The 12,720-nt window shown below is 40.2% G+C and overlaps 1 protein-coding gene across 1 annotated transcript in view; it reads right to left on the bottom strand.

The window, feature by feature from the left end:
• The window catches only part of LOC114668373 (gastrula zinc finger protein XlCGF26.1-like), a 217,051-nt gene extending 208,472 nt beyond the window's left edge, over positions 1-8,579 (bottom strand). The window contains exon 1 of the mRNA XM_051924919.1: positions 8,482-8,579. The gene's annotated coding sequence lies outside the window, so the exon portion shown is untranslated. The remainder of the gene's footprint in view (positions 1-8,481) is intronic.
• Between the last annotated feature and the right edge of the window lie 4,141 nt (positions 8,580-12,720).

Here is a 12,720-nt window from a genome sequence, read left to right as displayed (position 1 = left end):
CCTGGAGAAAGCATATGACAGGGTGCCTCGAGAGGAGCTGTGGTATTGTATGAGGAAGTCGGGAGTGGCAGAGAAGTACGTAAGAGTTGTACAGAATATGTACGAGGGAAGTGTGACAGTGGTGAGGTCTGCGGTAGGATTGACAGATACATTCAAGGTGGAGGTAGGATTGCATAATAATAATACATTTTATTTATATAGCACCTTTCCCATGCTCAAGGCACTTACAGAATATAAGAAAGATTGGCAGGGTATAGAGTATATAGCGTTGTACAAACCAGATAAATAAATAAAAAAGATTACGACAGTGAATTCAGAGAAAAAAAAAAACAGACAACAAAAATTGATGGTCTAGCACACACACATACAGGTTACATGAGCACCTTGACAGAGACGTAAACTGAGAGAAGGGTAATAAAGTCAAGTAGAGCTAAAAGCCTTCCTGAACAGATGAGTTTTGAGTTGTTTTTTAAAAGAATTCATGGAGTCAGCTGACCTGATTAATTTTGGTAGGTCATTCCAGAGTCTGGGCGCTATACAGCTGAAGGCCCTGCTGTCACCCATGGAGTGTAGATTAGTGAGGGGCACAACAAGATTACCAGAATCTGAGGACCTTAGTGGGCGGGCAGGCACATAGTGATGGAGAAGGTCACTGATGTAGTTTGGGCGTGAGGTTATTAAAGGCTTTGTACGATATTAGAAAGATTTTATATTCGAAGACGGAGCAGGATGGGTGTGATGTGCTCGCTGCTGCTGGTTCGAGTAAGGACTCTTGCAGCTGAGTTTTGAATAAGCTGGAGCTGTCATATAAGATTAGAAGGGGCACCTGCCAGCAGCAAGTTACAATAATCGATGGGGGATGTGATAAAAGCATGGACAAGTTTCTCAGCATTAGAGAAGGAGAGGAAGGAGAGTACATGGGATATGTTACGGAGGTGAAAGTACGAAAGCTTCTTAATGTGATTTATGTGGGCAGAATAAGAGAGGGAGGAATCAAAAATGACACCAAGATTCTTTACAGTAGAGGCAGGTCTGATAAGATCACCGCCAAGATGGACTGGGAAGGAGCTCATTTTATTAAGTTGCATTTTAGTCCCAGTTTGCAGAAGTTCAGTTTTGTTGCAATTTAATTTTAAAGAGTTCTGCTCCATCCAGGTTTTAATTTCACTAAGGCAGGTTGTGAGCTGAGAAAGCTCTGATAAAGTTCCACTTTTAACATTGAAGTAGAGTTGAGTATCATCTGCATAAAAATGATAACCCAGTCCATAGCTACATATAATATGGCCAAGGGGAAGCATGTAAATACAGAAGAGAAGAGGGCCGAGGACAGAGCCCTGAGGGACTCCTTGTGTGACTGGTGCTGAGCTGGATCTGCTGTTGCCAAGACTAACAAACTCTTGCCTATCAGTCAGATAGGACTTGAACCACTGGAGGGCAGTGCCACAGATACCCAGCATGTTCTCCATGCTGCACTGTGGTCTAACAGAATTAATATGCTGGATTGTCCTGAGTCTGCTGCCATAAGCAAATCATTGGTTGCCCGTAGCAGAGCAGTTTCACAGCTGTGCCGCGCCCTGAAACCTGACTGAAAGGGTTCCATCAAATTATTAGAGGTTAGGTAATTGGTGAGTTGGGAAGCTACAACACGCTCAAGAACTTTTGACAGGAAAGGTAAGTGGGAAATAGGCCGGAAATTGTTAAGATTGTCAGCATGAAGACCAGACTTTTTTAACATTGGGGTTACAGAAGCAATTTTAAAAGTGAGCGGCACAGAGCCAGTGTCAAGGGATGAGTTTATTATTGTTGTAAGGGTTGGGATTATGGCATGAAGTCAGGATTTAAGTAGTGTGGTGGGGATGGGGTACAGTACACAAGTAGTCGGCCTCATCTTACAAAGCAGGTTACAGTAATCCCTCGCTATATCGCGCTTTGACTTTCGCGGCTTCACTCTATCGCGGATTTTATATGTAAGCATATCTAAATATATAATGCGGATTTTTCGCTGCTTCACGGGTTTCTGTGGACAATGGGCCTTTTTACTTCTGGTACATGCTTCCTCAGTTGGTTTGCCCAGTTGATTTCATACAAGGGACGCTATTGGCGGATGACTGAGAAGCTACCTAATCAGAGCACACAGTTAAGTTCCTGTGTGCTGATTGGCTCAGCGACGGAGTGCTGCATTAACCAGAAAGTCTCATCTCACTCATTCAGCATTAACGTGTTCCTGCTACTGCTTCAGGGGCCGTGTCCAAGCGCCAACAGAAGATGCAAATGATTGCAGAAAAGGTAAAAGTTTTGGATATGTTGAAGGAAGGAAACAGCTACACTGCTGCAGGACACCATTACGGCATCAATGAGTCCACGATTCTTTTCATTTAAAAAGGAGGAAAAGCATATAAGATCTACGGCCGCAGTGTCCTTTAACCAGGGCGCAAAATGAGTTGCAAGTGGACGTGATAAGGCAGTAGTCTGGATGGAATCTGCTTTAGGGATTTGGATTGAAGAGTGCTGGAAGAAGAACAACAGCGGTGCTAAACAGTCGCCTGAAGAGGCTTCTTTAGAAGAGCTGTAACGCTATCCTTTGTTGTGCAGTAAAATTAAACTCATCGTTATCGGACAAGTCGTCGTGTCATTGTTGGTGAGTAACCATAATTAATTATTTACGTACAGTACTTATTACATGTACATAGTTTAGTGTCACTGTACACACATTTTACTGTATACAATTTTTCTTGCATTGTACGTATTTATTGCTGGTGGCCTGTCTGTCGTAATGGCTGTAACATATGTGATATCGGAGACGCTCGATATCTTTATAATAATATTTAGGTTTTACTGTATATAAACTGTGTTTACATACATAATTTCAACGAATCTTACCTAATATCTAAGAGAATACAAAGGGTTTATGCTGTATAATTGTGTGGGAAATGTTTATAATAGTGTGGGAGAGTTTATAAGGGCTGAAAATATATAAAAAGAACCATATGAACATATGGTTTCTACTTCGCGGATTTTCACCTTTCGCGGGGGGTTCTGGAATGCAACCCCCGCGATGGAGGAGGGATTACTGTATTAACAAACGCAGATGTGACTGGTGAGAACTTAGAGAAGGAGCTGGATGGAGTGGGAAAACAGGGAGAGATATAAACAGATGATGTATTTATGTTAGTTGAATTATTTAGATCTTTATTTTGTTATGGAAAAAGTGGAGGAATTCCTCACAGACTTCAGTAGAAGAGGTAGTTGGGCCAGATTCGGGTTCGAGTAGTTTATTACCTACAGAGAACAAAACCCTTGGGTTATCATGGCCATTTTCTATTATTCTGCCATAATGGGTGTTCTTGGCAGATGTTAGTGCTTCTCTGTAAGCTCTTTGGTGGTCAGAGAAAGCCTGGATGTGCACGGTGAGGCCAGTCTTACGTGACATTCTCTCAAAGCGTCGGTCAGCTGCTTTCATAGATCACAATTCTGAATTATACCAAGGAGCTGAACGTTTAAAGGAAACCTCCTTATGTTTTAAAAGAGCTGTTTTATCTAATGCTGAATGAAGGGCTGAGTTATAGTGGTCAACAAGACTATCTAGTGTTGATGGAATAGGTGCAGACAGTAAAAGATCATAAATGGATCCAGAAAGGATAGAGGGACAGATATTTGTAAGGTTTCTGTAAGAAATTTGCCGTTTACAGGTAAGAGGAGGGAAAAGCAGTGAGACAGTGAAAAGTGCTGCTTTATGGTCAGAGAGTCCCAAATCAGTGCTGTAAATGTTGGCAACATATAGTCCAGAAGTGCAGATCAAGTCCAGTATATGACCATCAGAATGGGTGGGAAAATCAACATGTTGTGTCAAGTCAAAACAGTCCAGTAAGGATAGGAATTCATTTCTCAGTTTAGATGTGTGGATGTCAATATGGATGTTGAAATCACCAAGAAGGATAATTCTCTGAGAGTAAGAACTAAGGTGGGGCAAAAGTTCAATCAGATCGGATAAGAAGGATGTATCGTATTTTGGGGGATGATAAAGAACAATGAGTGAGACAGGACCTGATTCTGTTATTAGTTTAAGAGCCAGGCACTCAAAAGACAATGGAGAGTCAATTGGGATTCGTTTAATGTTTAAGTCTGCTCTGACGGTTACTGCAAGTCCACCGCCTTGTCTAGAGCTGCGAGGCTGTGTGTATAACGTGAAACCAATTGGAGTCGCCTCCATGAGATACGCAAATTTGTTTGGTTTTTGCCAAGTCTCCGTTAAACACAGTATATTAAGTCTGGTGTCAGTGATGAGTTCTGACAGCAACAATGCTTTTCCATTAAGAGACCTCGAGTTAAACAGTGCAATATTAGATAATGAGGCTTCTTTCTGCACAGAGCCGTGATCAGGGTTTATTTCCACATAATGTAAATTTGACACACTGACACTTTTATTTCCAGGGCCATGAGAAGGACAGCTTATTCCTGAGCAAATGCTGCTGGTGGTCTTTTCATTTGCAGCCCGGTGGTGGCGGCAACCTGACCCACGATGTATATATTTCAGGTGCTGCAAAATACCGCCGTCCTTTATGATATTCCAGTCAGACCATTTGCTCTGGACAAACTGTTTAATAAGAAGGAGTTCGTCATGAGAGTATTTTAGCATGATACTGGGCAATACTTATCTGAATAGCAGTGGAGAAGCAGCACAGCGGAACTGGTAGGACAGGCGGGTGTGGTAGCGTAGGTGAGCGGCGATAGCAAGCAGCAGAAAGAGGTAGCAAGATTTGGAGGTTCCAATACACAGCCACAAACAGTAACGCTTGGTAATTTCAGGCGTGATCGCCCCGGAGCCATAAGCCTGGTTAGTATGAGCATCAGATCAGTTCCCAGTCTTAGAGTACTGTAAGATGAATATAATCATCAGGGATCGGTTCTGAGCCCTTTCTTATTTGCAATGGTGATGGACAGGTTGACAGACGAGATTAGACCGGAGTCCCCGTGGACTATGATGTTTGCATTTGACATTGTAGACTGTAGCAATAGTAGGAAGCAGGTTGAGGAGACCCTGGAGAGGTGGAGATATGCTCTAGAGAGGAGAGGAATGAAGGTCAGTAGGAACACAAGACACAATACATGTGTGTAAATGAGAGGGAGGTGGAATGGTGAGGATGTAAAGAGTAGAGTTGGCGAAATTGGAGGAGTTTAAATACTTGGGATCAATAGTACAGAGTGTGGTCGCTGAAAGCCAGGAACGACAGGAGATGGACAAGTATGTAAAGTAAAAAGCAATTCTTTATTCTTGGTGAGCAGGAGGCCGCAGCAGCTTTAGTGCTCAGTTTGCTACAGACAGTCCCCCCGTCAGCAGGGAGTTCCCTCTTTTTGTACCCAGCTTGTTTACTAAACAAAAAGAGAAAGTATGGCAGTTCATTTGAGGTCGTACAGAGTTTGCAAGTAGCTTAAGATGACACATTAGATCAGTACGTGCAGAATTACACAGTAGTCTTTAGATAAGAGGAACTGTCGGCATACCCACAGTCTCAGGCTCCCCACCCAGCTCAGGCTATGCAACTCAGCTATGGCTAGTTTTGCAAGACAGTTACAGAGAAAGCACTTTACAAAACATATACTTCCCTATTGTTCTGCACCATCAGGGTTACAACACTTCAAAAGCTATGTGGCAGTTACAATTTAAGAATCTTTTTTCAGCTTATAAAAGGATTAATGTTATACTGTCAGGTAATGCACATCACATTCTTATAGCTTATGATCATCACACATAATAATTGATTATACAATATCAAAAGCTACCTTAAAAGTTATTTTAGTACATTTGTCTTACAAGAATTCACTCTTACAGCTTAGCATCTGTATTGGGTTACATTTTGTTCAATTGGCTTAATTCAAATTATTATTTCTCAAGGGTAACAGGGATTGTGGAAGAGAGGTCAAAAAGAGAGTGCAGGCAGGGTGGAATAGGTGGAGAAGAGTGTCAGGAGTGATTTCTGACAGACGGGTATTAGCAAGAGTGAAAGGGAAGGTCTACAGGACGGTAGTGAGACCAGTTATGCTATATGGGTTGGAGACGGTGGCACTGACCAGAAAGCAGGAGACAGAGCTGGAGGTGGCAGAGTTAAAGATGCTAAGATTTGCTTTGGGTGTGACAAGGATGGACAGGATTAGAAGTGAAGACATTAGAGGGTCAGCTCAAGTTGGGAGACAAAGTCAGAGAGGCGAGGTTGCGTTGGTTTGGACATGTGCAGAGGAGAGATGCCGAGTATATTGGGAGAAGGATGCTAAGGATTGAGCTGCCAGGCAAGAGGAAAACAGGAAGGCCTAAGAGAAGGTTTATGGATGTGGTGAGAGAGGACCTGCAGGTGACGCGGGTAACAGAACAAGATGGAGAGGACAGGAGCATATGGAAAAAGATGATCTGCTGTGGCAACCCCTAATGGGAGCAGCCAAAAGAAGAAGATGACGACTCAATACAGCACAAGATTCTTGCCTCAAGGAGCAAAGGTCAGCTATATTCTGGCTATGCTAGTAGGCAGGAAGCTCTCTTTTTGTTTGATTTCTGGCTCCACGACATATAAAAATGGAAAGCATTTGTGTATGTTTACAAACATTTTAGCATTTGATAGCTTTGAACCTAAATGTAAAAACCATACTGTTGTGTTTTTCTGAATGCAGAATAAGAGACGTGTGAAAAAAGATGAACTGATTAAATGAGATCAATTGTTATCGATTATTATCTCCGATTTGGAATCTGGTTGGAACAAAAACCTGCAGCCACAGTGGGACCCCAGGATTAAGTGTGGGAACCAATGAAATAGATCATAAATTGATATCATAATTATTTACATTTTTATCTACTAATCTCTAGCTTCTCCACTGTCACTATCAACTTCTTTGTCCGTTTATAAAGTGTCTACATTCAGTATTCACCTTCTGCTTTGGTCTTCTAGGCCTGTGATTCTAGCATATTAACATTTTCCTCTTAAAGCGCAGAGGATTATTGAAAATCTTGCCACGAGTTTGAATAAATTTAAGATGAATGTAAATTAGGTTCTAGACCATGCTTTTGTATGGATAAAAATATTTTTTACATTTATATAGTGCTATTCTAGCTGCTCAAAGTGCTTTCTTAGCATCTTTAACTCTGCCACCTCCAGCTCTGTCTCCTGTTTTCTGGTCAGTGCCACCGTCTCCAACCCATATAACACAGCTGGTGTCACTACCATCCTCTAGACATTCCCTTTCACTCTTGCTGATACCCGTCTGTCACAAATCAATCCTGACTCTCTTCTCTTCTCCACCCGGCCTGCACTCTCTTTTTCACTTCTCTTCCACAATCCCTGTTACTCTGTATTGCTAATTCCAAGTACTTAAACTCATTTGCCTTCTCCAATTATACTCAATGCATCGTCACCATTCTTCTGACCTCCTTCTCATTTACACACACGTATTCTGTGTTGGTGGTCCTACTGACCTTCATTCCTCTCCTCTCTTGAACATATCTCCACCTCTCCAGGGTCTGCTCAACCTGCTTCCTAACAATGCATGCAGACAATAAGAATAATACAAGATGAAAATATAGTTAGGAAAAACAAACATTAAATGACAAACATATAATACTACGGATTTTTCATGATAAAACTTGTTTGTTTTTACGGAGCACACCAGAAATGTTCAGAGTGTCAACTAGGTGATAACCTAGATACAAGAATGCACAATTGTTACAGTCTGTTTTATATATAAGATCTTACATAAACAAGATGAATTATGAGAGAGAGAGAGAGAGAGAACTGAAATGTTAAAAATAACATAGCTAAACTAACAAGTCTGTGATGCCGCCAAAACAAACTATTAAGCAAATTTACTACTGAAAGGCTTTTCAACCATAATAGGTTTAAGCATAATAAAAAATATTAGCATCCCGTGCTTTTTTCCTTACTTTGTATATAACTATATCAGATGATCTATGTTTACGTTATATATTCTTGATTTAGCAAAGCATTTAATAAAAAAGTAACCTTAAAAAGCATCATACTACACGCCATGGCTTGCACACATATCCATCTTTCTTAGATGGAAGAATCAAAACATACCTCTCGTAAGTCAACGCAAAAATCAAATGTAGACCTTAAATCGAGGGAAAAATGTGGTTCTCCGAGGTTCGGCTTTCTTTTTATTCAACGGATTTTAACACAACAGCTGCACTTTGACTAAGGTGTCTGTTACTGTAGCCGTGCTGCTTAATAAATAAATACATACATACATAAATAAATAAACGCGACGCCTTCTCGATCTCAAAGTATTCCCCAGGGAACTGAAGAAACAGACGGCACAGAATGAGTAGAAATCGGTGGCGGTGTTCGTGTTAGCTCTAAAACAGAAACGGGAATCGAGAAAGTAAAGTGCAGTGAGCCGCAGAAAGCGGTAAAGAAATGAGAAGCAGAATGAAAAATCCCACATTCCTTAAAGTGACGGACCCGACCTCGGATCGCATACTTTTCTTTCCAAGTATTGTGACAAAGCCGAGTCACTCAACCACACGAGTACAGCGTCTTATTTTCTGCCTCCAGCTGATTGCTCAAGTTTTGGGACGCTACAGTTTTCGTGCCCTTGATGACGTATTTGGAGTACTTTGACCCGTGACGTCACCGAAAGCGGCAGATACGGAAGTCGGCGCGCGCTTTTCCAAGTAGATATTGCTGCAGACCGAAACAAGCTGCTGAGTAGGTCGGCATTAAAAAGTATCATATCGCACACAGGGTGAAGTTAAGTGATATGAGTTTGGGGCCGTCATGTTATGAATGTGGATTTTTCATTTGCTCCAGACGGAGTCCGTTTTGAAAGAAAATCAGTACCGAGAGACGGAGGGAAAGTATTCGTGGTTTGGTCACGTCAGTTTACGAATGCGTGAGTTTCCTTCCGCTTCAGTCAAAGTAACTAAGTAGAGGTAAGCAAGCAGTTTGTGTCTAATTTCACTAACACGCACAGCGCTTTATTTTTTTTTACTTTTCTTTCTCTTTTATCGTTCCGCGGTGTTCGTGATCGGTCGGCATTTCAGAAAGCAGCGAGGAGTCAGTCGAGCTTTACACTTATGATCAGAGAAAGACAAACACGAACTGAAACAAACTGGAGTCCGCGACCGTGGAGAAAAGTCGAAGTGCATGCGAAACCAAGAACGAAAACAAATGTATAGAGGGAGAGAAAGTGTAGCGCTGTCGTGCCGGTATTCCTTGGGTAACCCGCCTGGAGAAGTCTAAATTTAATGTTCATATCTGTTGAAGACGTGCGTCCATAACCAGTATGTGTGTATTTATATACACGGCTTAGCATTCTGAAACCTGCTTAATTCAATGTAGTCAGCATATATTTACATGCATTGCACGGATGAACAATTCTATGGATGTTGTTTTATTTCTCTTTTAGCCTGTGTCATATGTGAAAAGCCTATATTTTGGTGCTAAAATCCAAAACCAGTAATGCATGTTATTGGGAGGTTAATAGAGATTTGTGGTTGGTGTTACTGCCTTATAGTTCCAGCAAAATGAATTTTATGGTCTGTATGCATTTTCCATGTGTCCCCTATTTATTTATTTATTTATTTATTTTAAATTCTTATTTCTAAAGATTCCCAGGTTTAGTGGGCTTGCAGACTTAACCTGACTTACTGTGGTGGTGGATACGCATGCAGTTGTACCCAACGATGGCCTGTAGTTGGTTCCTACCCTGCACAGCTACTCTGGTTTTCTTCCCATATCTCACCGACATCAGTTTCTGTGTGCTTTGTACTAGATATAGAGATGAGATGGATGGTAAAACTCGTATGGTGGCTGCTCACTACATGAGTCTTCAAGCTATGAGGTCAAAGTTGATGTTCTAGCTGTGGACAGAAGTAGATTATATTAGAAAAGAATTCAATAAAGAGGACAGGAAAAGATTATGTGAATTAGTAAAAGTGCACAATGATGCTGGTTCACTGAGTATTGTACTACACATCTTCACTGGGATTATATATATTTAGTTGTCTTTGAATTTGAGGAGGAAATTTTCAGAAATGATAGTTCTCATTACTGTGAAATCCTTCCAAATGTTAGATTACTCACGGTAGGCATCAGAAGCCGCTACATTGACAGTAAACCCCCAATTAGTAGTAAGTTAGCAACCATTGTAGCAGTGTACTGGTTTAAAGAAGTACAAGCCTTAAATTTTTTAAAAGGGTCTCTACCTGTGTGATTTGTAAAACTTTAATATTTTAAATTAGTGAGCTGAGATTTTTTAGCTCCCCCTGATACCTGCCACTGTTGTATTTGTTTTTTACACTTGCAGTGTTCTTTCTACTGTATTGACCAGCTCAATTCTCTTCATGTTTTTTAAATTTAGTAAAAGTTGGAAACCTGTGGTTGACACGGCCTTCCCAAAATAAAGATTGGATGTTTGTCTTATTAAACACTGTTCCTCATGTGCCGTAATCCTACTGCTGTCTCTCACTTTTTATAATCTTTTCATCTTTAAATGTGCTTTCACAACTCTTGTTAATTAGTAGCCAACATATATTTCCTAAATTGAAGACCCGCTCTTCTGTATTTATATCTACTGATATGACAAAATGCTTGCCTACAAAGTGCTTTCAATTGCCCAACAGTTCAGAGGATGAAGAGCCCACCATAGTTTGAACTCAGATGTTCATATAATGACATCTTGTCCTCTCACTGTTTAATAGTACTGTGATTATTTTTACCTTATTAAATGTAGAGACCCACACCATATTTTTATTAGGGCTGCACTACCCCATACCAGCTTAGTTCAGGACTGGGGATGCTCAAATCGTAACACAGGCCAATATCACTGGTTATTTCTGTTCCTAAGAATTTTTTTGAAATGTTATAATAAAGCTTGAACAACCATCTTATCAGAGTTGTTATAGTAAGGTTTACAAGTTTTAGGAGAAATACAAGTTGAATCAAACTTCAATCAAAACTCCACATAATTAATATTAATAAGTCTGTATGAATTCTCAAAGGAAGCATAAAAAATGTGTTGTGAATTACAAATTAAAAAGCTAACAAAAATCCAGCAGACCATGTTCACCACAAATTGAAGCTCATGTAACACAGATTAACAAGAAAGTGCTGACAATTGAAATACTGTTTTTGAATTCTTCCAACTAAATGAGTATTTGTGTGAGACATGGATTTTAGGATCGTTTACTTTTTATATGTGAAAAAAAAAAAAAAAAACTCTACACATGCCATGAATACATAACATGACAATTGATATAACCAATATAAGGTCTACGATTCTTAGTTTTTAATACACAGGATTAAACCGGAAAAAGTTACACATAGAAAATTGAATACCAAACTTAGATTAAGTTAAGGATTCTTAACGGAGCAGTTGATTTAGTTAATGGTTTGTTTTTGTTGAGATTACAAACCTATGAGTGTAGTTGAGTTTATTTAATAATAGTTTTGTTCATGCCAACTGTATTCTGCAATTTATGGTATCCATCTCTTACATGTGCTAGTATTTGGTAGGATGCCAGTTCAAATCTCTCTACTGCCAGAAGGACCCTTGAGCAAGGCCCTTAACCTGATTTCTTCAGGGGCAATTGCTGTACAATGGCTGACCCCGCACTCTGTCCCATAAAAGTCATGCGAGAAGATAATATCGCCTCGGAGATTAATACAGTGTACCAAATTTAAAAAAAAAATATATATGTTACCAGCAATGTATGAAAAGCAGGTATTGTATAGAATACCTAGGCAATGTATACAATGCCTGCCATTTTTAGGCAAGGTATGAAATATCTGCGTTGTTACATACTTTTCCTAGGCATTGCATAAAATGCCTAGGCATTATAAAGAATGACAAGTAGTATTTTACACCAAGTGTGAAATGTCCAGATTGGAAAGGTCTTTAATAACAAAATGTCTAAAAATGAAAGAAGAAATACAAAATGAACTACATGATATGCTTACTGGGAGAACAAAAGAATCAGAAGTGTCATTTCTTAGCCTACTATTTGTTGCAGCAAGGAAGGCTAGAATGGCATTTTGAATTGCGCTTAATTTTCTTTTTTACGCAAAGGCATTTGTTGTTAGTCTTGCACATACACCTCACAAATCCTTTTTTTACACCTTTTTCTTCTGGCATGGCTGACAAAGGTGAATATACAGTTCAGTGTCATGACGGGTAATGTTCTTGTATTTGGGTGCAAGCTCTTTCAACATTCTGTCTCGTCCTCCATGGCCAAATGAGCGTCGTGAAGTACGTCAAATAATTCAGAATCTCTGACGTAAAACTGGATAGCACTGATGCCTTCTTTAACAGGATAAATCAACTTGCTTTTGTTCTCTACCATCATCACATCGTAGCGTTTCAGCAGCCAATAGTCCCGTGGTTCCTTCTTAGTAGTCATTTTAGCCTTTGTTACATTATTCACTAATTTGTCGTAAGTGGCTTCTGTTAGAAAATCACAATTTTTAGCAGCGTTGGCTCGCATTTGGAATAGTTCTTTGTAGAACCGTTGTCGCATGTCAGCATGTCTTGATTCTTGCCCGTACACTACATTCTCTTCTCCCATCTTCACACTGGGTCAGCTTCTGTAGCGGTACTTCACCCACCACAATATATGGAACAGTCTCTGCTGCAGCACAGCAAGCACATGTGCTTCCACACGAACGAACAAAGATCCAGGCGCCACTGATGAAATGTTCTGGCGAGAATAAGCTTATTCTA

The sequence above is a fragment of the Erpetoichthys calabaricus genome, chromosome 1 (genome assembly GCF_900747795.2).
Source record: "Erpetoichthys calabaricus chromosome 1, fErpCal1.3, whole genome shotgun sequence".
Classification (NCBI taxonomy): Eukaryota; Metazoa; Chordata; class Cladistia; order Polypteriformes; family Polypteridae; genus Erpetoichthys; species Erpetoichthys calabaricus.
The sequence above is the reverse complement of the archived record's forward strand: the minus strand, read 5'-3'. Positions and strand labels throughout refer to the sequence as shown.